Source organism: Kogia breviceps, chromosome 10, assembly GCF_026419965.1.
Source record: "Kogia breviceps isolate mKogBre1 chromosome 10, mKogBre1 haplotype 1, whole genome shotgun sequence".
NCBI lineage: Eukaryota > Metazoa > Chordata > Mammalia > Artiodactyla > Physeteridae > Kogia > Kogia breviceps.
Genome location: NC_081319.1, coordinates 34,224,987 through 34,249,562, shown reverse-complemented (window position 1 = coordinate 34,249,562; position 24,576 = coordinate 34,224,987). Strand labels below are relative to the sequence as shown.

The 24,576-nt window shown below is 39.3% G+C and overlaps 1 long non-coding RNA gene across 1 annotated transcript in view; it reads left to right on the top strand.

Annotated features, from left to right (window-relative positions):
- The window catches only part of LOC136794982 (uncharacterized), a 147,793-nt gene extending 132,838 nt beyond the window's left edge, over nt 1–14,955 (top strand). Inside the window, exon 3 of the long non-coding RNA XR_010842529.1 lies at nt 14,891–14,955. This is a non-coding gene — a long non-coding RNA (uncharacterized lncRNA). The remainder of the gene's footprint in view (nt 1–14,890) is intronic.
- Nucleotides 14,956–24,576: the final 9,621 nt, after the last annotated feature.

The window sequence follows — 24,576 nt, the reverse complement described above, 5'->3', positions numbered from 1 at the left end:
AACACTTATTCTATTGGAGGAATTCACAATTTGAGGCACATCTTTGGGAGCAGACTATGTATAAGAATGTATAAAATTGGAATATCCAGCATCATATTGTTCATGCTGGGGATAAAGGTCAAGGTACGCCATGCACCAGCCCCAGGAGAAGAGCCCTGACCTTTCTGAACCAGGATCCTTTTGTTTTCACTCTATGGAAGTGCTGACATGTCAGCTGTTTTTGCATGTGTGAAAGGATCTTACACAGAGGGCTCATGTCTTAGAACATGCACGTGGTGTTTGTACAGCAAAAATAATGTTGGTTTGCAGGACCTACGTATGTAGTATTTTACTAGAGCAGAGAGGCCTTGAAAAAACCTCCCAAACGAGCAAGCTTGTGTTTTCTTTTTAAAGAAATACCAACCAACCTTAATTTAAATCAAAAGAGAAGGTAACGGTGGAAAAAAAGGGGAAAAAAATCACATAAGCACGAGATAACAAAAAGGAAAGTGGCAGGCAACATATATGAAACTGGAGGAGTGAAAATTCAACGAAAATGTAAGTGTAACTAATTGTTTCTCAGAAATGTGACTGATTTACCTCCCTATTAGCAGAAGGCCCTAGCTGAGTGCCTTTTAATTGAATGGAAAGAATGTACCTTGTATACATCACAGTCACTTGCTTATTAAAGGTTCCTGTTCTCTTTCCAGCACGTGTGGCAAGAATTGGGATATGCTGAATTGGAAGAAGGAAAAAAAGTAAAAATATTAGCAAAATAGTTTAAAAGAAAAGCTATAAGAGAAGATGGAAACAACTGACAGTGATCCAAAAGGGAGACATTAAGGCAAGAGGAAATGTTAATGTAGGCTAAAAACACTTCTGCCTGGGAAGAAAATGACAAATTCCCCTAAAGGACGATCCACACGCATAATAAGCATAGTAAGAGTTGAATGCACACCTACTGAATTAAACAACAAGAATATTGAAAATGATTAGTTAGCATATGGAGTCTTCATTGTGCCAAACTTTTATTCATTCAACAAATTTTAGCATTCAGTAACTCTTTTATAGTTCATGGCAACTCCATGAGGTAAATAATGTTGTTATTCTCCGTTTTACAGACAAGGAGGCTGGAAGAGCTTATGGAACCTGCCCAAATTGCATGGCTAGAAAGTAAGAGATGGATGATGAATTCAGGACTCTCTGGTCCCAATTTTCTCACATTTAATATAAGAAATCTCAAGGGCTATGGTGGTAATAGAAAGGAAACGCAGAGCACAGCCTATGTTAAGAAATAGGAGCACAGCAGTTGCAGAAAATGCCCCAGAGGGATGAGGCACCAAGATAGAGTGTGAGAACTGCTCTCAGAATAAAACAGTAAGAATTGTGGATCCCCTGTTCTTTGATTTTTGAAACCACTATGCCAATATTGGAGCAAATTAAAGAGATTACCTGCATCAGAATCACCTGGGAATCCTGTTAAAATTCAGATCCCTGCACCAGACTTCAGACCATTTTTAACAAGCCACCATTGACTGGGATACATACCAAAGCTAGAGAAAGATTCTGCACTAAGATGTGAGTAGAGGACGCTCCTCACTTATAGTAATGGCCATAGCGACAGAATATGTTTGAGAAACACTGACAAGAAAGTTAGCTCACTGGAGAGCCCAAATCACATATTTATCCAGCCCAAATCCATGGCATGGGTAAAAAATTTTTTAAAGACCATAAATAAGGTGATCCCCTCACTCCACCCTAAACAACCCAAGCGAATGAATGAATGAATAAGACATGATATAAGCTGAAACATGTGCCCCTGGGCTGGTACCCCTGGATGAAGCTGCAGTGAATGGAGGTGAACACAGCACTGACTCTGCTGAACATCCACAGCTGGATCACAAAAATAGAGGGTGGTGCATGTCTCGTCAGCAGTAGCCAAGCCAAAGGGAGGGCTGGGTGGACTGTCAATTTCAGAAACACCAGAAAGATGCCTGAAATTTGAGAATTTCTAGAACAAAAAAGATTCTATTCTTTTTTTATCTCTACATGTTGGATGTGTTTTTCATTCATGTTATTCTACATACAGCATGACTTTTGGTACAGAGTATCAAAGAAGTGGCAAGCTGCTCATGAGATTGTGGCCAGCCCTCTTGCCTCTTCTAGCTAGATAAAGGCTGTGGAACATTGGATTTCACCTTCTTCACTTAAAATTTTTTTCCAGCTTTATTGAAATGTAATTGACCTACAACATTGTATACAATGTTTAAGATTACAATGTGTTAAAAAATTACAATGTGTTGATATGATATAATTAATATGTTGCAAAATTATTACCACTGTAGTGTTAGCTGACACTTCCATCATGTCACATAATTGCCATTTCTCTCCTGTGATAAAGACATTTCAGGTCTACTCAGTTAACAACTTTCAGGTGTAGAATATATTATTGTTAATTATAATCACCATGCTGAATGTTAGATTTCCAGAACTTCGTCTTCTAACTAGAAGCTTGTATCCTCGCCTTCTTTGATTTTATACTTCCTGGTAAAAGGGTGAAATGCAGACTGTAGATGAACCAGAGAGATGACTTGTTAAGGAATCTAATGGACCCTTTCCTCTCTGCCATTTCTGTAGAAAGGTTTTATTCCAGCATCTGTATTTTATCCCAGCTTCTTACAAGTCTCTCTTAATACAGACCATTGCCTGAATCCCTGGAGCCTGTGTACTTCTAAGGCATCCCTGTGGTGTGTTTACTGTTACTACTCTAGCCAACAGACATGAAACTGAGATATTTCTAGAAATAAAATGGCTCCTCATTTCCCTACCTGTCTCAGAATCACACTGGATCCTGAAACAAAGCCGGGAACACCGCTCATAGCAACTCCCTAGCTGCAAGGAGATTTGTTTTCAAAGCACCTGACAAGCTACATCTGATTCATCCTCAAAACTGACTTGTCAGGGGAATAAACACCAAGTGTCAGAACTTCCCAAGAAATCTAGTGACGAAAAGTCCTTTAACAATGAACAAATTAAATTCAGTTCTAATGCCAGGAACAGAAAGAAAGCGAAATGAAGAGGCACAGAAGAGCAAGCCCAGGTATGATTTTAGATAAGGCTGGAGATGAGTTAGACCGTTAATGAGAAACAGATACTCGAAGACCTTTCAAGACAGCAGATGCCCGGGAGAAGGAGGAGGCTGATCTGGGAATGTCTTGCAGCCAGGAGAGGTACTTTGGTGCTGGCAATTAGCTAATTTTTAATGAAAATATCCCATCCACAGACATCCACCAGACAGTCATGTTTGCATCTGCTTTTGCCACTCATGTCTTTGCATTTTTTTCCCAGACCTTCTATTCCCAAGGCTGATGTGTACGCATCGTGATTTCTTTGTCTTGTTTCCACCTCCGCATTCCTCTCTAGTGCTGTCAGATCAAATAGACATGCTCTAAGTGACCACTCAATACTTCAGGCTTGAGGCTTCTCAAAGCCAACATGTTAGATGAGCTCTAACAGTCTAATGGTGTGATGGTTTCCATTAAGTACTGAATCTTGCCCTGTAGGGATGGAACTAAGAAATGCATAAATTATTTAATGTGAGGACTTTGCTGATGACTGATAAAATCAAATTAGCTGCTTTGGGCTAAGGATGAATTTGAAACAGAATTCCCTCCTTTGAAGAGACAGTGACAAATCTATTTGATAGGTCTGCATGTCAAGTTTCTTTGGTAGAAAATTTAGCAGAAACCTTTGCTAGGCAAAGTGAATGAGATTGGCTTAGGTTATGGACTAGTTTTTTTTTTTTTTTTCCTAAAATGTTTATTTTTGTCACAGTATTAAACCCATACCCACCCATATACATTTTATTTTAAAAAGCAGAAAAAAAACACCCTCATTCCTAATTCTAACAATCCAGTAAAACTTGACATTTGGAGTATTTCCTTCTAGCCTGTTGTCTATGTGGGTGTATAGTATAGATATCTTTACAAAATAGAAGTCATTTTATATATATGGATATTTACTTTTTTACATATTTATTAAAACCTGATTTCAACTGGTATATAATAGGCCATATTCTGACTCCATTTTTGAGTATTGTTTCAGGGTAATTATTCCACTAAAGGTTACAAATAGTTTTAAGTCTCTTAACATATGTTGCCATATTATTTTCGAGAAACTCTGACTCAACTTGTAATACCAACAAGTAATATATGGGTTTTTAAGTTTTGGGAGGGTTGGGTATTAAAAACTTAGAATTCACTTCCTATGTGTAGACACTTTCCAAAATATTTGCTAGGTGAAAATACTATCTCATTGCTTTTTGAATTGACTAATGAAATGTATTACTTTTTAGGCTTTTGAGTCACTTAAAAAAAAAATTAATGTGTGAAGAGTTTTGCTTTGTTCTACTCCTTCCTGGCTACATGATTCCCTAAATCACTAAGTGTGTAATTATGACTGGTATAGCCAAGAGTGTGTGTTTTGAAGTAAAAATGCATTACTTTTGTAACCTGAGTAGTTCCTTGGTCACATGTGATCTAGTCCTAGTGTGATTTCTTGTTTGAACAAACATGATACAGGAGCCAAAATTAACAACAATTTAAAAAATATATATCTAACTTTGTCTGTCTTAAAGAACATTTTTAAGATCTAATTTATAATCCATGCTAATACTTTTAAAACTATCCTGCTTATTCCTTTCTTTTTTACCCCATGGCTGCTTGAAAGCTCCCCCCCCCGCCACACCCCAATCCATACTCTCCATCAAAAACTGTGTCCAGCAACCCATAGCTCTTAGTCTTTGCCTTTTATATTACATCCCCCTTCCTCCTGACACGCTGATCTTAATTTCCTCTAACCAGACTCCAAATTTGTTATCACAAAAGTCTCGAATCATGTTGGCAAAGAACTCTGTTTGATGGAATGATAAGACGCACAGGTGCACGTTGACTTATCTTTTCTTTATGCTGGCTTTCTGAATGCTACTAGCTGTCAATATGTAACTGTCAATGTGGCTTCCCAGAAAATCATCAGTGTTTGCACAGCAGAGCCCCATCTCAAACCGAGTTAGCACTTGTTGATGGCCAATAAAATAAAATAAATTTCTTTTTGAATTTTGTTTAATTTATTTTTTTATACAGCAAGTTATTAGTTATCTATTTTATACATATTAGTGTATACATGTCAATCCCAATCTCCCAATTGATCGCATCATCACCCACTCCCTGCCACTTTCCCCCCTTCGTGTCCATATGTTTGTTCTCTACATCTGTATCTCTATTTCTGCCCTGCAAACCGGTTCATCTATACCATTTTTCTACATTCGAAATATATGTGCTAGTATATGATATTTGTTTTCCTCTTTCTGACTTACTTCACTCTGTATGACAGACTCTAGATCCATCCACGTTTCTACAAATGACCCAATTTCATTCCTTTTTATGGCTGAGTAATACTCCATTGTATATGTGTACCACATCTTCTTTATCCATTCCTCTGTTGATGGGCATTTCAGTTGCTTCCATGTCCTGGCTATTGTAAATAATGCTGCAATGAACATTGGGGTGCATGTTTCTTTTTGAATTATGTTTTCTCTGGGTATATGCCCAGTAGTGGGATTGCTGGGTCATATGGTAATTCTATTTTTAGTTTTTTAAGGAACCTCCATACTGTTCTCCATAGTGGCTGTAGCAATTTACATTCTCACCAACGATGCAAGAGGGTTCCCTTTTCTCCACACCCTCTCCAGCATTTGTTGTTTGCAGATTTTCTGATGATGCCCATTCTAACTGGTGTGAGGTGATACTTCATTGTAGTTTTGATTTGCATTTCTCTAATAATTAGTGATGTTGAGCAGCTTTTCATGTGCTTCTTGGCCATCTGTATGTCTTCTTTGGAGAAATGTCTATATAGGTCTTCTGCCCATTTTTTGATTGGGTTGTTTGTTTTTTTTAATGTTGAGCTGTTTATATATTTTGGAGATTAATCCTTTGTCCATTGATTCATCTGCAAATATTTTCTCCCATTCTGAGGGCTGTCTTTTTGTCTTGTTTATGGTTTCCTTTGCTGTGCAAAAGCTTTTAAGTTTCATTAGGTCCCATTTGTTTATTTTTGTTTTTATTTCCATTACTCTAGGAGATGGATCAAAAAATATCTTCCTGTGATTTATGTTAAAGAGTGTTCTTCCTATGTTTTTCCTCTAAGAGTTTTATAGTGTCTGGTCTTACATTTAGGTCTTTAATCCATTTTGAGTTTATTTTTGTGTATGGTGTTAGGGAGCGTTCTACTTTCATTCTTTTACATGTAGCTGTCCATTTTTCCCAGCACCAGTTACTGAAGAGACTGTCTTTTCTCCATTGTATATCCTTGCCTCCTTTGTCATAGATTAGTTGACCATAGGTGTGTGGGTTTATCTCTGGGCTTTCTATCCTGTTCCATTGACCTATATTTTTGTTTTTGTGCCAGTACTATATTGTCTTCATTACTGCAGCTTTGTAGTATACTCTGAAGTCATGAAGTCTAATTCCTCCAGCTCCGTTTTTTTCCCTCAAGACTGCTTTGGCTATTCGGGGTCTTTTGTTTGTCCATACAAATTTTAAGATGTTTTCTTCTAGTTCTGTAAAAAATGCCATTGGTAATTTGATAGGGATTGAATTGAATCTGTAGACTGCTTTGGGTAGTTTATTCATTTTCACAATATTGATTCTTCCAATCCAAGAACATGCTCTAACTCTCAATCTGTTTGTATCATCTTTCATTTCTTTCATCAGTGTCTTATAGTTTTCTGCATACAGGTCTTTTGTCTCCCTAGGTAAGTTTATTCCTAGGTATTTTATTCTTTTTGTTGCAATGGTAAATGGGAGTGTTTCCTTAGTTTCTCTTTCAGATTTTTCATCATTAGTGTATAGGAATGCAAGAGATTTCTGTGCATTAATTTTGTATCCTGCTACTTTACCAAATTCATTGATTAGCTCCAGTAGTTTTCTGGTGGCATCTTTAGGATTCTCTATGTATAGTATTATGTCATCTGCAAACAGTGACAGTTTTACTTCTTCTTTTCCAATTTGTATTCCTTTTATTTCTTTTTCTTCTCTGATTGCCGTGGCTAGGACTTCCAAAACTATGTTGAATAATAGTGGCAAGAGTGGACATCCTTGTCTTGTTCCTGATTTTAGAGGAAATGCTTTCAGTTTTTCACCATTGAGAATGATGTTTGCTGTGGGTTTGTCGTATATGTCCTTTATTATGTTGAGGTAGGATCCCTCTATGCCCACTTTCTGGAGAGTTTTTATCATAAATGGTGTTGAATTTTGTCAAAAGCTTTTTCTGCATCTATTGATATGATCATATGGTTTTTATTCTTCAATTTGTTAATGTGGTGTATCACGTTAATTGGTTTGCATATATTGAAGAATCCTTGCATCCCTGGGATAAATCCCACTTGATCATAGTGTATGATCCTTTTAATGTGTTGTTGGATTCTGTTTGCTAGTATTTTGTTGAGGATTTTTGCATCTATATTCATTAATGATATTGGCCTGTAATTTTCTTTTTTTGTAATATCTTCGATTTTGGTCTCAGGGTGATGGTGGCCTCGTAGAATGAGTTTGGGTGTGTTCGTTCCTCTGCAATTTTTTGGAAGAGTTTGAGAAGGATGGTGTTAGCTCTTCTCTAAAGGTATGATAGAATTCACCTGTGAAGCCAACTGGTCCTGGGCTTGTGTTTGTTGGAAGATTTTTTTTTTTTTTTTTTTTTTTTTTTTTTTTTTTTTTTTTCCGGTATGCCGGCCTCTCACTGTTGTGGCCTCTCCCGTTGCGGAGCACAGGCTCCGGACGCGCAAGGCCTAGCAGCCATGGCTCACGGGCTTAGTTGCTCCGCGGCATGTGGGATCTTCCCGGACCAGGGCACGAACGCGTGTCTCCTGCATCGGCAGGAGGATTCTCAACCACTGTGCCACCAGGGAAGCCCTGTTGGAAGATTTTTAATCACAGTTTCAATTTCATTACTTGTGATTGATCTGTTCATATTTTCCATTTCTTCCTGGTTCAGTCCTGGAAGTTTATACCTTTCTAAGAATTTGTCCATTTCTTCCAGGTTGTCCATTTTATTGGCATAGAGTTCCTTGTAGTAGTCTCTTAAGATGCTTTGTATTTCTGTGGTGTCTGTTGTAACTTCTCCTTTTTCATTTCTAATTTTATTGATTTAAGTCCTCCCTCTTTTTCTTCATGAGTCTGGCTAATGGTGTAATTAATTTGGTTTATCTTCTCAAAGAACCTGCTTTTAGTTTTATTTATCTGGGCTACTGTTTTCTTTGTTTCTATTTCATTTATTTCTGCTCTGATCTTTATGATTTCTTTCCTTCTATTAACTTTGAGTTTTGTTTGTTCTTCTTTTTCTAGTTCCTTTAGGTGTAAAGTTAGATTGTTTATTTGAGATTTTTCCTGTTTCTTGAGATAGGCTCATATTGCTATAAACTTCCCTCTTAGAACTGCTTTTGCTGCATCCCATAGGTTTTGGATCATCGTGTTTTCGTTGTCATTTGTGTCTAGATATTTTTGGTTTCCTCTTTGATTTCTTCAGTGATATCTTGGTTATTTAGTAATGTATTGTTTAGCTTCCATGTGTTTGTGTTTTTTACATTTTTCCCCTGTAATTGATTTCTAATCTCATAGTGTGTGGTCAGAAAAGATGTCTGATATGATTTCCATTTTCTTAAATTTACTGAGGCTTGATTTGTGACCCACGATGTGATCTGTCCTGGAGAATGTTCTGTGTGCACTTGAGAAGAAAGTGTAATCTGCTGTTTTTGCATGGAATGTCCTATAAATATAAATTAAATCTATCTGGTCTATTATGTCATTTAAAGCTTGTGTGTCCTTACTAATTTTCTGCTTAGATGATCTGTTCATTGGTGTAACTGAGGTGTTAAAAGTCCCCTACTATTATTGTGTTACTGTCAATTTCCTCTTTTTTAGCTGTTAGCAGTTGCCTTATGTATTGAGGTGCTCCTATGTTGGGTGCATATATATTTGTAATTGTTATATCTTCTTCTTGGATTGATCCCCTGATCATTATGTAGTGTCCTTCCTTGTCTCTTGTAACATTCTTTATTTTAAAGTCTATTTTATCTGATATGAGTATTGCTACTCCTGCTTTCTTTTGATTTCCATTTGCATGGAATATCTTTTTCCATCCCCTCACTTTCAGTCTGTATGTGTCCCTAGATCTGAAGTGGGTCTCTTGTAGACAGCATATATGTGGGTCTTGTTTTTGTCTCCATTCACTGAGCCTGTGTCTTTTGGTTAGAGCATTTAATCCATTCACATTTAAGGTAATTATTGATATGTATGTTCCTATTACCATTTTCTTCATTGTTTTGGGTTTGTTTTTGTAGGTCCTTTTCTTCTACTGTGTTTCCCTCTTAGTGAAGTTCCTTTAGCATTTGTTGTAGAGCTGGTTTGGTGGTGCTGAATTCTCTTAGCTTTTGCTTGTCTGTAAAACTTTTGATTTCTCCATCAGGTCTGAATGAGATCCTTTCTGGGTAATCTTGGTTGTAAGTCCTTCCCTTTCATCACTTTAAATATATTTCATCACTTTAAATATACTTATATTTAAATATATTTCTCTGTCGAATCCAAATGAGATCCTTGCCGGGTAGACTAAGCTGGGTTGTAGGTTCTTCCTTTCATCACTTTAAATATATCATGCCACTCCCTTCTGGCTTGTGGAGTTTCTGCTGAGAAATCAGCTGTTAACCTTATGGGAGTTCCCTTGTCTGTTATTTGTCATTTTGCCCTTGTTGCTTTCAATAATTTTTCTTTGTCTTTAATTTTTGTCAGTTTGATTACTATGTGTCTCAGCTTGTTTCTCCTTGGGTTTATCCTGCCTGGGTCTCTCTGTGCTTCCAGGACTTGGGTGGCTATTTCCTTTCCCATGTTAGGGAAGTTTTTGATTATAATCTCTTCAAATATTTTCTCAGGTCCTTTCTGTCTCTCTTCTCCTTCTGGGACCCCTATAATGCGAATGTTGTTGCATTTAACGTTGTCCCACAGGTCTCTTAGGCCGTCTTCATTTCTTTTCATTCTTTTTTCTCTATTCTGTTCCATGGCAGTGAATTCCACCATTCTGTCTTACAGGTCACTAATCTGTTGTTCTGCCTCAGTTATTCTGCTGGTGATTCCTTGTAGTGTATTTTTCATTTCAGTTATTGTATTGTTCATCTCTGTTTGTTTGTTCTTTAATTCTTCTAGATCTTTGTTAAACATTTCTTGTATCTTCTTGATCTTTGCCTCCATTCTTTTTTTTTTTTTTTTTTGGTGGTATGTGGGCCTCTCACTGTTGTGGCCGCTCCCGTTGCGGTTGCGGAGCACAGGCTCTGGAAGCACAGGCTCAGCGGCCATGGCTCACAGGCCCAGCTGCTCCGCAGCATGTGGGATCTTCCCGGACTGGGGCACGAACCTGTGTCCCTTGCATCAGCAGGTGGATGCTCAACCACTGCCCCACCAGGGAAGCCCTTTGCCTCCAGTCTTTTTCCAAGGTCCTGGATCATCATCACTATCTTTATTCTGGATTTTTTTTCTGGAAGGTTGCCTATCTCCATTTCATTTAGTTGTTTTTCTGGGGTTTTATTTTGTTCCTTCATCTGGTACATAGCCCTCTGCCTTTTCACATTGTCTGTCTTTCCGTGAATGTGATTTTTGATCCACAGGCTGCAGGATTGTAGTCCTTCTTGCTTCTGCTCTCTGCCCTCTGGTGGATGAGGCTATCTAAGAGGCTTGTGCAAGTTTCCTCGTGGGAGGGACTGGTGGTGGGTAGTGCTCGGTGTTGCTCTGGTGGGCAGAGCTCAGTAAAACTTTAATCAGCTTGTCTGCTGATGGGTGGGGCTGGGTTACCTCCGTGTTGGTTGTTTGGCCTGAGGCAACCCAACACTGGAACCTACCTGGGCTCTTTGGTAGGGCTTTTGGCTGACTCTGCGGGGGGGAGGGGGGGCTCATGCCTAGGACTACTTCCCAGAACTTCTGCTGCCTGTGTCCTCGTCCTCAAGGTGAGCCCCAGCCACCCCCCACCTCTGCATGAGAACCTCCAACACCAGCAGGTAGGTCTGATTTAGTCTCCTGTGGGGTCAGTGCTCCTTTCCCTGGGTCCCAGTGCGCACACTACTTTGTGTGCGTCCTCCAAGAGTGGAGTCTTTGTTTCTCCCAGTCCCGTCGAAGTCCTGCAATCAAATCCCGCTAGCCTTCAAAGTCTGATTCTCTAACAATTCCTCCTCCTGTTGCTGGACCCCCAGGTTCAGAAGCCTGATGTAGGGCTCAGAACCTTCACTCTGGTGGGTGGACTTCTGTGGTGTAAGTGTTCTCCAGTTTGCGTGTCACCCACCCAGCAGTTATGGGATTTGATTATATTGTGATTGTGCCACTCCTACCGTCTCATTGTGGCTTCTCCTTTGTCTTTGGATGTGGGGTATCTTTTCTGGTGAGTTCCAGTGTCTTCCTGTTGATTTTTCAGCAGTTAATTGTGATTCCGGTGCTCTCACAAGAGGGAGTGAGTGCATGTCCTTCTACTCTACCATCTTGAACCAATCCTCATTCAAAATAAAAAAATTTTAAGTCATTATTAGATGGCTACTACATTCAAGATATTGCACTCTATGCTCAAGAAAGAGGGACATTTGCAATGTAATAATTATGCATTCCAAGAGAAATGCTTTAGAAAGGTCATAGCCACTAGACCAGAGCAATAAGACTATAAAACATATTCCTCCAGCCTCTTTCTTCAAACAAGACACATTCACCCCAGATTGAAAGATAAGGCAGCAGGGTCTCCAGCTTGAAACTTTTCAATGTAGTCTGGTCCAGAGAAGGTGGTCTCAGATTTTGGATTCTCCAAATGTGGTTTTGGTGTAGTTAATAGAGGTGCTACAAAAAAAACCTAAAATGGAAGACATGTCCATTGTATCCTTTGTTTATTGAATATCTACTATGTGCCATGTACTGTGCAATTCGCCGGGAATATCTTTATGCACACAACAGAGTTGGCTATTGCTTTTCTGCAGTTTCCAAGGCGTATATTCTGTAAATTGGCCTCCATTTTGGCACTAGTTAACCTTGTTTTCCATTTCCCTGATCTTTCATACTCGTGTTTTCTTTTTTTCTTTTTTTTTCCGTATTATACGTTTCTTTGTAAGATGCCGTAAATTCCTAACACAAGCTGGTTATAAACAACAGAAGAATGTTTCTAGTTAGTCATGTGCCAGCATTTTTTTGCCTTGTACTTGATTAGCTACTTGAGGACAGGGTTTCTGTCTCCCTAATTAGAACATGGTATTTGTTTTTGTATTTGTCTTAATACTTAGCGTTGTATGCAGTATACTTCCCAATAAATGTTTTTAGATATAATTTGTCCCACTAAAATAGTTTCTATGAGCACTGCCCCTGATTAAAACAGCAGTTCTGCAATCACTCAGGCAAGAGGCTTCGAAATAGCCAAAACAATGTATTTGCACAGGAAATCTTGGGTTTAAAAAATCTGCAGGATTGTGAATAGATAAGAGTCACCCAAACCAGCTAACTTGATTTTCAGGGAACAAACAGATGGTTAATAGTTTATTACAATTACTGAGAACCAGGAAGAAACTGGTCTCACTCAAAGAAGAAGTTTTACAGACTCCAGCTGAAGTTCAGGATCAAGAGGAAAAGTAAGGCTGTTGAAGGAGTGAACTGGATGATATATCTTGCCCAGTTTCCATTTGACACCCAAAGGGAAGGAAATTAGAAATGAAAAGGTTTGGCTTTTCTTTGGAAATGATCCTTCCCTGGTTGGACTTTGCAGGGAGTGTTAATGAAGTGATTCCAAGTGGAAAACACAGGCGCCTGACCCAAGACCTGATCAACACAGTATCCATTCAGTTTGATGCAGTGAGCATTTCCCCCGTCTGTTCTGTATAAGACAGTGCCCCAGGCAAGATGAGGGAGATAGAAGAATGTAGGGGAGGCAAAAATGAACAAATGCACAACAGAGATGTATTCTGGCCCTAGGAATTGGGGAGGAGCTCGTGGAGAAGGCTTTGGAGGAGGGGTGAGTCAGAGAGCCAGGAAGAAATGGAAGGATGGGCATTATTCCAGGAGGAGGAAACCTTGAGTACAAAGGCATGGTGATGGAAAATGTGTTCTGTGTTTGGTAAGGGGGGTTGTATGGCTGGACCATTGGGGTGATGTCAAATTACCAAAGTATTAAAATATTTGGAGACATATGGGTGACTGAATTACATGCTCTGGTTCCACAGAGACGTTTGGAGTCCTGATACAGCGTGATCCAGACAGGAAACCTTCTCTCATGTATTACATGTGGGTACTAGGGGACCACATGAAAGTTCATCCATCTCCACTTCCTCCCTCTACCCTCAGCTAAGCCAGGACTGTTTCTACAAACCTCCTGGGAAGGAGAGACCTAAAACTGTGATGTCATCCATATGGATGAGTGGTTCTTAAGATACATTCAGTGAAATCCTAAGGTTCCTTTAGAAACATCTCAGGGTTGCCCTGGAATGCAGAGACATAAATAATCAAAATGGGGGTGAAGTACGAGCAGGCACTTATCCCATTTCAAAGAGAGCAGATCTGCATTGGTCTATTTTATATATTAGCCCTCTGCATAAGACTTTATTTGGAAAAAAAAGAATTCCATGCCAACAAAACAAACAACACAATAAAATACATTTTTATCTGAATAATCAGAAAACCACAGCAAACCTGTGGAAATGGGAGGAGGCATGGTAGGTGTCAAGGGCGACGGACATAGAAAGGCAGGCAGTGATATTAATTATCAGAATAATTGCTTTTTAAAAATATTAGGCATTGATTTGACTTTGCTTGGAGAGGAGAAATTTCAAATCTATAGCTAAGTATCACTTGGAATTATATGATTTTACCTTTCTGAAAGAACCCACTGTATGGAGAGAGAAGATATATTTCTCTTGGCATGGGCAAGCCATTATAAGCAAACTTCAGTAATAATATCTATATATATTGAGAGCTTACTCAATGCCAGCCACTATGCTAAGCATTTTTATGTCCATTCATATCTAGTCTTTACATCAAATCTATAAAGTTGTTATTGTTTTTATCTATATTTCTTCATAATAAGGAAACAAGGCTCAGAAACTTCAGTAACATCCCTCAAATCGCACAATTAATAATAATTAATAATAGGGGTACTTAATAACAATAGGAATAGCTGATGGAGACCATGTAAAAAGTTTCCAACTCATCCAAGTCCTATTTCAAAAGCAAACACTGACTATGGGATGAAAGATCACTTGGTTATACTGGAAAATTCCACAGGAAGAAATTCATCCATCTGCCACAGATACTGCAATCTTTGGATCTTTTGTTTTATGACTCTTTCTTATCTCTTGTCTCCTTTCCCCTCATGGACTATAATGTAGTTTTTTAAGCAATGAGATGGATGAGATATACCAAGCTTTTATATGCAAAATATGTGATTTATGGGGTTGTAATTATATTTTAATTATTATCAAAATTTTCTCTTTCTTTATGACAATCACCCTCAAAGCTGCAAATAAATATATTAAAGATTTTATCTTAATTCTATTACAAATCACATATTCCATTCCTGATATTTCAGGGCTAATATCTCTTTCTTTCTTTCTTGTGCCTAATCTCTTAGCTTCAGTAACTCATTGTTAAATGGAAATAATCAGGCCTGTCTTAAACAGTGGCATGACAATGAAAGATAATGTCTATAAAATGTCTCCTTTAGGGCCTGGTCCATGATAGGCACTTTGTGTTACAATGTTGATAATAATATTAATGCACATGTCTTTCCTTTACTTGGAGAAGCTGTCCTGTTTAACTGGTAATTATTTCACTGGATTGTGTCTGTTACTTTGCAGGTACTATATACATTTGATGATCTAGGATTTAAGTCCATGGCACTTCCATTACCGAGAAGCAGAACGGAGGCGGCATGGGGCTTGCTGGTGCAGACATCTCATAATTCCGAGCAGTGGTAGCCAACAAGAAGAAAGCAGATGAGAAGGTGAAGCAAAAAGGAGGGAGGAAGGGAAAGAGGAAAGGTGCAGAAATACGAGAAGCTAAAGGGAAGAGCAGAGCCAATGAGGGCTTTCCACTCTTCACTGTCAATGGCAAAATGTCTTCTCATCTGAATGGCTCCTGTGCTTCATTCCATTGGAGAACTTCCCTCCTCTCACCCCTTCAGTCTACACGCGGGCTCTTTGCAGGCACCTCTGGTCTGCCCAGGCTGAGCAGAGTGTCCCTCCTGTGCATTGTGCATTCTGCCATGCTTTGTTCTGCCCACTAGGCTGGATCATGTGGCAGAAGCCCCATCAGTGCCTGCTGAGCTGGACTGCTAAAAGGTTTTACACCTCTCACAGATCCAGGGTGTAAACTGAAGAGTATATACTTCCTGGGGATGAGTTCACATCACCCAAGTCTATGCAACTGACACAAGCACACTGGTTGAAATACGTATTGGTGATAGCTTTGTCATTGCTCAGAACAGCTACAGCAGTTGTTAAAAGCCATATTTTGCTTACTGTGTTGTGAATCGGTTCGGTCAGGGCAGAACTGAAGCGCACATCCCAGAGATGGTTGTGGAAAGTGCCAAATCTCCTTATGAAATCACCTTCTAGCTCCCAGGGCCCTTGTCCAACTGATCTGCCAGGTCAGGAATTCTGCAAGTTGTCAAAAGTGAAACCTCAGTGGCCTGGAGCTGCAGTGCAATAGAATCCCTGGGTAGTAATCCCTTGTCAAAAGGCAGCAAGATGGGCGGGGAGGGGAGCTAAGCACCGTTGGTGAAGTGGACAGGCTTCTCATACAATGTACCTGCTGCCCTCTCACTGTCTGCCTTACCTCCACACCTTCCAGAGTAGGGACCAATCAGATCACGGCTCTCATTACCACCCCAGTCTCAAATGCTTTACGTTGTGACAATGTCCCAGGCTCAGCAACATCTAAGCAGTTAGCAGCATTAGGGCAGGGGACATAAAGAACTTGGCCTGAGCCTGCTTTGCTTATGGAGGAGGGGCTTATAATCTGCGTCCTGCAAATCTGCATGTACAGCAACAAGATATATTTCAAAGGTCCACGGGTCATCTGACCACATAGGTAATTGAGTCCAAAGGGTCTTTGAGCTGATAACTGTCAAAGGAAAGCCTCTAGGAATAACTTCTCTAGAGCCGCCCTTTAAATTAGGAAATCTGTCTATAGCAGGTTTTCTGAAACTCTCAGATAATGCTTTGTCATGGGGGCTGTCCAAAGCATTGTAGGATGCTTGGCAGCCTCCCTGGCTTTTACCCACTAGATGCCCGTAGCATTACCCTCTTCCTCCCAGCAGTGACAAACAAAAATGTCTCCAGACACTGCCAAATGTTCTGTGGGGAACAAGATTTCCCCTAGTGAAGAACCACTGGTGGTAACTCACATGTCTAGCTATGAAATGAAACCTCACTCAAATACTGTCTGAGCTACCCTGATAATCCTGAATCTAGTTGTGCTTTCAAACAACTTCAGGTTGGTTACACTTCGCCCCAAGCCTGGTGCCAGTGCAGCAACTCATTCTAAACTATCCAAGCTCATTGAATCCAACCAGCCCAAGCTCTCCCTCGAGCCAATGTTGACATACATGCGAACAGCTTCTCCATTCATTAAATGAAGGTTCATTCATTAAATCAACAAATATTTATCAAACAATATGCCAGGCTATAGAGTTATGAAAAGATCCACCTGAAGTTTCTCATGAGGTAAAGTCCCTTTCCTGTCTCAAAGGAAAGAAAAACCATAACAATATTTTTAAACTGCCAACTTCTGTGCTTCTGTACTGTTTCTGGACAATTTGATCACTTTTTATCCTTGGGCCCAATTATCTCTCTGCCTGTTTTTGGCTTTGCTTCCTCATCTCTGTAGTAACAGGAGCTCACCATGAATGCTTTGCAGTTATCATCACTGACAGCCTTTCCCCAGATAGCGGCATCCAGAAAACCAGAAACAAGGGCAAACCAGTGATGGAAGGCCTATGGCTTGCCAGATGCTACTCTTCTGCGAGAGCAACACACCAGCAATGATTTTGATCCAAAGGTAGCATTAGACATAGACAAAGAAACTGTAAATGTAATCATGCGAAATAGGAGAAAAATACATGCAGAACGAGATGGCCACCTGGGAAGGCAAAGGACGGATGTTAAATAGTCAAGGGAGGTCAATAGATAAAATATTTAGAGGACATGCCTACAATTTAGGGTGACAGTGTATTTCAACAATCTGGGAAGTGACCCTTTGCCCTTAAAAGTTACTCTTTTCTTCTGCTGCATCATCTTAGCACTTTAAGCACAAGTCTGCTATGGCCTTTACACATGTTGCCTTACCTCACCAAGAGCTTTTCTTTGTGTTTTTCTTCCCCACCAGTCCAGAGCGGGCCCTTGCTTATCCATCTCTGCATGTCCCCAGGAGGCAGTTCTGCTCTCTGCACACCTCTGACACTTGGGACTAGAGCTGGGGTCCATTTGGCCAGTAGGTAAGACACATTTTACTCATCCTATTCACTGTGACTTCCCCACTGACAGTGTTTGACTCTCAGCTTCCATCCTAACTAGGGCTAGTTCCTCAACCATTCTCTCCAAATTGGTAATCTGTGCCCTGGAGAGGACTACATTAGAATATATAAGCTTGACCATTATGTCTTAGTTCAGGGCCCGTATTAATCCTAATAGGCATTTCGTCATAACATGCTTCTCAAGCAGAGAGTCTGTTGGTGTGACTGGAAATCAGAGGGTCCTCACAAAGTCCTCAGAGAAGGATGATAAATAAAGTGATGGACAGAAGACAGAACGCTCACACCTGGTCCAGGCACCAGTCCGGTTAATATCCTGCCTCGTCTTTCACACCATGATTTGTACTCCCTATAGAGACATGAAAAAGCATATGAGGGAAAATACCTTGGGTCAAATAAAACAGCATGGATAAAGAGTCCTCCTGTATGTAGAGCCATTCTTCTCTGAGCCTTGACTATAAATCCAAATAACAGCACCTGCATCTTTCCACTGCAAAAGGAAGTTGTGATGGTCAGGAATCAACTTAAGAGTTTTAACCTCAAGAGGCCAAAATGTTACTACTTGGAGTTTTATTGTCTTACTCGTATAGTCAAGAGTTATTTCTCAGTAGATACTATTCTGGGGGCATAGTGCTAGGTGGGCATTAAGGAGGACACACAGGTTAACGAGGCTCTGCCCCTACTCCTGAAGGGCTTACCGTGAAGCTACTCAGAGGGGGCTGCATGGACTGTGCCTGACCTGGGGATTGTCTGTGACTCTCCACAATGGATAAGAAGAAAACCCGAGAGTAAGCATTTAGAAACTTGTACAGCAAGTAATATCATGTGTGTTGAATCTGATAACAAAAATTCAGATTTGCATTTTATGTCTCATTTTTAATTCCTTTTTAGTACTGATTATGTTTTATAAAGGTAAGGGTCTACAACACATTGGAAACTGAAAAACAACTTGTCAGTAACTATTTCCTGTTTGAGAAGCACTGGTCAAATACACACATGACTAAACTATAAAACAGGCAAGGATAAATGTATAATATTAAAAAGCTGAAATAGTTTAATGTTACAGAGGGGGAGGAAGATTCTGAAAGAGATGGGTGCAAAGGTATAGGAAGCCTAGGAAGCCACAAACTTCCCCTTTCCAAGCTGAACAAAAATTAATTTAAAAAAAATTATTATTGACACTAGTAGGAAAATAACTTCCTTATGATGAATGATATGATGAACTAAACTTTATGACACTTTAAATATACAGAAGTATTTAGATGTGAAACTATTGGGACCAAATGTAAAGAAGATCCTGGAAATCTAAACAGCGTTTTTTTCTGGAAGAAATGAACAGAATGGTTGAAAACAAGCAAGGGGATTCTCAAAAATACCAATGTCTCAAGGTAGAGAAGGATTGGATCCGGGGACATGGGAGACCCCAGAGTAAGTTCCTCAGTGTGCCTTCTAGAGCTGCCTTTCTTCGCTCCATAAACAGTATTCTGAAGCCACAGGAGTGGACTTGGGGCAGATAAACTTAGTAATAGTTTTCTCTAGTCTAGCGGATGGCAGAAGGCAAGGAAGTAATAATATCCCAGCAGCAAGTGTTTCAACAAAGGCCTGGCAGCAAAAGAGGTGGATTCAAAGGAGGAACATGCCTGTAGCCACACCAAATCAAATGCTTGCTAACTACAGGGCTTCTCTAAAACTTTAACTCTGTAAAGGAGTCTGCTCACACCACAGATGGGAAAAATTGAAATCTGAAGGATGCCCACCCTTTGGGATGGAATCCACTGCCTCTTCAGTGAGGTGTTTTCTGGTGTAGAAGTTCCAACAAAACCAGAGATTAATCAAACAGAAGCAAAATGACCAACAGCCTTGGCTGCCTTTCCTGGGAAGCTGAGAGATTATCAACATCTCACTCCGAATCTCATTATATAAGAGTTCACACATTTGGGGTAAACATTATTTTTCTGGCAAACAGGAAGACAGACTACCTGCCTTTTAAAAAGTGAACAAGAAAAAAAAAAAAAAAAAGCAAGAAAAATTGGCCTGTTTCCAACATGAAAGTTCTGTCCCCAGTCCTCCCTTCCCCCACCACAAGAAGGAAAGGATGAGAGAGAGGCTGAACAGGTGTGGAAAAGAGGGAAAGAGGAGGGCTTCATTTTAGAAGAATTTCAATTGAAAACAAACAAACATGACAACTTGTACTGAATTCTCAAATAAATTTTAAAGTACATGGATGAAAAAATGTGGCCAAAATATGGTAAGAAAACATGATACAAGGAATAGGGATGTAGCAGAACTTAGGAAAGAAATTGAGGAGAAAAGCAATGCTTTAAGACATAAAACTGCAATGATCAAAGCAGGGAGCAGAACCATTGCCACAGGAAACAGGATTTGGAAAATACAGGAAAGGTAGCATATCACGACAAACTAAAAATGTTAAAAGCAAGAATGGTAGGTGTGGAGGGAAAGACTATATATAGATATGTGTATTCTGTATATTAAGTATATATGGTAATAATTTAATATGTTATATATATATACTTATAATCTGACAAATGGATAATTGGTGATCATAAAGAAAAGTAAGAGTTCTACTAGAATAAAACAAATATTTGGATAAGGAAAACCTGAGTCTACACACTGAAAGGGCTCACAGAGCCTGGAAAAATTGATAATCATCAACCAATGCTGAGAAAAAATTCAGTAAAATTATTGTACTACAATGATGAAGAAAACATTCTGCAAGCATCTATGTAGAATAAGCAAGTTACTTAAGAAAATAAAAGAGACGAGGTAGATTTCTCAAAGAATTAGATACCAGAACATAATGATAGCAGCAGGTTAAGACCATGGGCTGTGGGGACAGACACACCTGGCTTGTCCATTCACCTTCTGTGTGACCTTGCCCTTGTACCAATTACTTAAAGTTTCTGGGTCTCAGTTTCCTCATTTGTATGGAAAGATGAACCAATCATTTAAAATTAGCCATTGCATGCTTTTCTAACTCCAGAGAGGTCATGAAGAGGAACAAGACAGACCATCTATCAAAATATAAAAGTCAAAGAAATCACCTCCAAGGCACCACAATATACAGAGTGAGAACTACTGGAGCTATAAGAAGAAATTCTGAGAAGCATAATAGGGAGGGTGACTTTATAAATGTTTCTAGTCCTCATTAGGTCAAACAGGAAACAAATCAATAAGGCAGAAGGGCTTTAAATTGTATAATCAGTTAAGTAAATATCTGTTTTATGTCTTACAACTGAGAATATATATTAGTGAACTCAAGAGGTATTTACAAAAATGTTCCAAACTACTTCCAAAATTATTCCAAAAAATAAATATATATATATATATATATATATATATATATATATATATATATATATATAGTATAAGCTGAACCCTTTAATCACATGCAACATAACACAAAATATATAAAAGAACAAACACTGGGACTTGCCTAGTGGTCCAGTGGTAAAGAATCCACCTTACAATGCAGGAGATGCAGATTCGATCCCTGGTCAGGGACCTAGGATCCCACATGCCACGGGGCAACTAAGCCTGCACACCACAAATACTGAGCCCATGCACCACACTAGAGCGCCTGCGTGCTGCAAACTATAGAGACCACTTGCTAGAGAAGTGCCACAAGGAGAGAAGAGAAAACCCACCGCCACAACTAGAAAGAAGCCTGTGTGCCACAAGGAAGAGCCTGTGCCACAATGAAAGATCCCATATGCCACAACCAAGACACAGCCAAAAATAAATAATAAATAGATCTTTTTTTAAAAAAACAACAAACACTACCAACAAACTCCCTGCCCAACAAATGACAATTTTTTAAAAATCTCTACAACATCTCTAATGTTAAAGAGAACATCAAAACCGCGAATGCAAAACATGGAAAACTAAATGAGAATATTTCACCCAAAAATCTCTAGGAGATAGCAAAAACTAACAAGGTAAAGATTCACCCTCGCACACATTTGTTATTAAAATGAAAGTGTAGAAATAGTAAGATGAACGTTATCCTCAAAAAATACAGCAAATACACTACAAAAATAAATAAGGAAGCAGAAGAGAGGAAGTCATAAAGGTAAAATGGAGATTGATATAGTAGAAAACAGAAAAAAAAAAGAGGGACTTGCTAAATCCAAGAACTAGTTCTTTGAAAACCCAGTAAAACAGATAAATCAGTAGCTAGTCTAATCCATGACCAAAAGCGAGACTGCTCAATACTCAAAATTAGTAATGAGAAATAGAAATTGAACACAAATTTAGACTATTAAGAACCAATAAGTACATGAGAAGATGTTCATGCTCACAAATAATTACATTAACACAAATCAAAGCAACATTGCGATAACATTTTTAGCCATGAGCTTGGCAAAGATATGTCACCATCCAGCTTAGGGGAGGATGGTGGGTAATGATCCTTTCTTTGGAATTGCTGAGTGTGAAACTTCATACATACTTCCCGGAGAGCCCTTTGGTAATCTTTGTCAAACCTGTGAATTTGTATAGCCTTTGACCGAATAACTTCACTTACGGCAATATGTTCTAAGAAGATAATCAGACACACACATGCACACATGTGTGGCACAAACAGCAAAACAGTATTCTATGTCCAATAAAATGCATGCCTTAAAAAAATTATGTTATAGATTTACATTGATTGACTTGAAAAGATGTCTACAATATGTTAAGCAAAAAGACGCATATTAATGGGAAATTATAAATTCAAAATCAAATATTTTGAATACCTACTCTATGACAGACACTCTCCTAGGCAATGTGGTAAGCAGCAGTAAATAAGATAGAAAAACTTCCTGCCCTCATAGAGATTAGAACAAAAGATCAACCAACACTATTAGGTAACACACATCTGAGGAAAATGGTCAGCATGTATGAACAGTAGTTATCTGTATTTAATGGGATTTAGGGTAATTTCTACTTTCTTCATTTCTCTGTACTGTTTGAAAATCTTTAAATGAACATATCTGATTATTTTAATCAGGAAACATTATTTTCTGAGAGGTTTAGAAATTATTTGTGGTTGAGGGCCTGGTATATTTGGCGTTTAGGGGGTGCTAGAAAATAAAGGTAGCATCTGCATTATTCAGACTGCAGTGGTATTTCCCATTATGATCAATATATATCATTATTTATCAAATTTTAAAATAAGAATATATGCCTGTTCATATAAACGCACAAAGACTCTCACACAAAATGACATGTCTAGATTTAACAAATCCAGAAGTCTTCTGAGTCCTCATCATCCAAAGATGAATACAAAAGTCAATTAACTACAGCTCTTGTGAGGCATTAAATGGTCAAAATTTCTCTGAGATGCAAGAGCCAATGGCAAACTCCTGTGTGGCTCCAGGTGGTGGTAACTCTACCACAATATTGGTAATTTCTTAGATTTTCCTAACCTCTTCCCATTTGAAAAAGTGGTAAAATATTTGAACAAGAAAAAAATGCATGCCCTAGTTCAACTTGTTTTTCATTTATGACTTTAATTTGGGGACTACACACTCAGTATTTTGATATTGACATCTGTTTTATGTTTTGATTATTCTTAAATGTGCACTTCAGTTGATGTGAACTCCTCAACTTTTGGGTGACGTCTGTCATTTGAACTGCAAAACTGTCTGCGGCTTCCCCAGGAGCCCATCACGGGAATAACGGGGTTCACTGACTTCCTTGGTACCACATTCATTTGTCTTCTTTTTTTTTTCGGTACGCGGGCCTCTCACTGCTGCGGCCTCTCCCGTTGCGGAGCACAGGCTCCGGACGCACAGGTCCAGCGGCCATGACTCATAGGCCCAGCCGCTCCGCGGCATGTGGGATCCTCCCGGACCGGGGCATGAGCCCGTGTTCCCTGCATCGGCAGGCGGACTCTCAACCACTGCGCCACCAGGGAAGCCCCATTTGTTTTCTTTATAAGGTTGACATTAGTGTTGGAATGCCCTGCCTGCTACTGTCTTCTGCAAACCATCTGAATCTATTTGGCCTGGGTCAGCAGTTTAGCTCAGGGCAGACGAGGCTCAATGGCACCCATGTCCCTGTGCCCCACCAGAGCACCTCTGTTCTACCATTTGAAAGCAAGAGGCTCACATTCAACCCATGTGTCTGTTATGATAGAGCTTCCCCCATTCAGCCTTAGAAATAAAAAAGTGTGTGTAGGAGGGATGCATCTCATAAATGCTTTGGAGTAAACTTTGAGAGAGGCATGAAGACACAAGCTTTAAAAACAATGAATTGTGTTCTAATATAACAGTGAAGCTTGACTAAAAGGAGCTTAAAAAGAAGGACGTTTTATTTTCAAATAGATAAGAAATTGGAAGCTAGAGAGTTTAGGCACCTGGACAAAGTCATCAGGCAATATTCCATCATTCCTAGGGTGGGCCCTTGTCCTCATGGTACAAGAGGGCTTCTGGAGTTCTAACCATCTCATTAGCATTCTAAACAGCATTAAAAGAAGGAGTAGAAAGAGACTTTTTCTCCCTTTTTTGGAGACTTCCTACAAATCCCACACAATACTGCTGTATAAATCCCAGTTTAGTTGCTTGGCTGCCAATAGCTACAAGGTAAACTAGAGGAAGCAGGTTTGGTTTTTTGTTTGTTTGCTTTTACCAGGTGGTAATGAGCAAGCTAAAACTCATAGTCCTTATTAATAGGAAGAATGGGAGAATGGATAGGATATTAGAAGGAAACATGTAAGCACACACCAGGACACATGTACATAGTTTTAATAACTTATCAAAATTCTTCTTAGAGAAGGGGCTGTTACTACTAAGTACCATGAGGTATTACTTGGGTATGAGAAGATAGAGCTTAAGTCAGGATCTGGAGAAAGAGGGCAGGTCTGAAGTAGGACTGAATTTCAAATGGGAAGATTCTGACTTTTGTAGTTGTGCCCAAGAAAGGAGTGAGACGGTTAAGTGGAGAGAAGAGAAGGCACAAAGGATATGTGAAGGGGCCAGAGAACTTGGAGAGGTGGTGCAGTGAGTT